The following is a 1,356-nucleotide window of genomic DNA, read 5'->3' on the forward strand; positions in this document are numbered from 1 at the left end:
AATCGAAAAGCATGCAAACATGCTATTCACCACCCCTCTAGCGTGTTTCGATCCTACAGTGTTGTGCATGAATTTTTTGTATGATTAGATTCCTCGGGCATGTTAAGGTTATTATGCATGTATGTAATTAATTTACTATTTAATCTAGATTAAATATAAACTCCTTTGTGGAGTATAGGATCGATGGATGTAAATTAATTAAATTGATGTTATTGCGGCTTCTATCCTTGCTACGTGTGGTGTTGTTTTGATGACCAGAGGCGCAGCTGAGAAGGAAGCATAATAGACACAACAACATCATCAGTGGACAACATATTCAAGAACTGCAGATAATTGAAGAGGCCATAATAGTTGAAAATTTAGTTTTCATATTTATTGTCTATTTCTTTTATGCTATTTGATATGCTATGTCATAATACATTATATGCTATTATGTTAATGCATATGTTAAAATTCCTCAATTCAAATGAAGTGGAAGAGGGGTTATTTAAATTAATCTCATGGTCTCCATTACTGGTTTGTAAGTGATGCATTTAAACTTGTGTGTTGGCTATGAGTGTCTTCCTCCATATTGGATGAGTTTGTTTGCGGATCACTAGATCAAACTTCCTTTATGGATGATTATAGGAAATTATTTAGGAGTGTGTGATCTTCTCCATCTGAAGGGGCACAATCCTAAATAATGGACTTAGTATCAAGTATTGGTGTACACTTAGGCGCATTTAATAGTATCCTCCCCATCATAGTCACTGCTATTATCTGTGTGACTAAAGATAAACCAACTATTAATTTTATTTGCCATAAAGTTAAGTTGGCAAGATAATAAAATTAATGGGTAAAACCTCCTCTTACAAATGCATGAATTCGTATACGCCCACACGATCGTGGCATACGAAATTCTTAATATTTGAGGTATTAGTGAATTTAAATTATATTATTTGAGAAATCAATATTATTTTAAATTCTAAAATTTTGATCAAATATGTAATTCTTAGGATTTCATTATGGCTTTCAACCCACTTGCTGATATTCTAAAAGAAAATAAACTTACTGGTCCTAATTATATTGATTAGAAACGGAACTTGGACATTGTCTTAACTGCTGAAGAGTACAAGATTGTAATTTTCAAGGTCTGTCCTAGCGTGCCTGATAAGGATTATAGTGAAGTGGAGATAGAGAGACACATGAAATGGATTAAGGCAAATGAGATGGCGCGGTGTTACATTTTGACTTCATAAAAGACTTTGTTGCCATAAATGCTGCCATATATCTGACTCACATTCCCTCAATATGCCTATCCAAAGCTCTCCCCGGAAGGGCCATAGTTAAGGATCTGCCAGGTTATCTACTGATGTG

Source organism: Curcuma longa, chromosome 6 (assembly GCF_044706935.1).
Source record: "Curcuma longa cultivar G26 ecotype Majalengka, Jawa Barat chromosome 6, ITB_CL_G26_1.1, whole genome shotgun sequence".
NCBI classification, from domain to species: Eukaryota; Viridiplantae; Streptophyta; class Magnoliopsida; order Zingiberales; family Zingiberaceae; genus Curcuma; species Curcuma longa.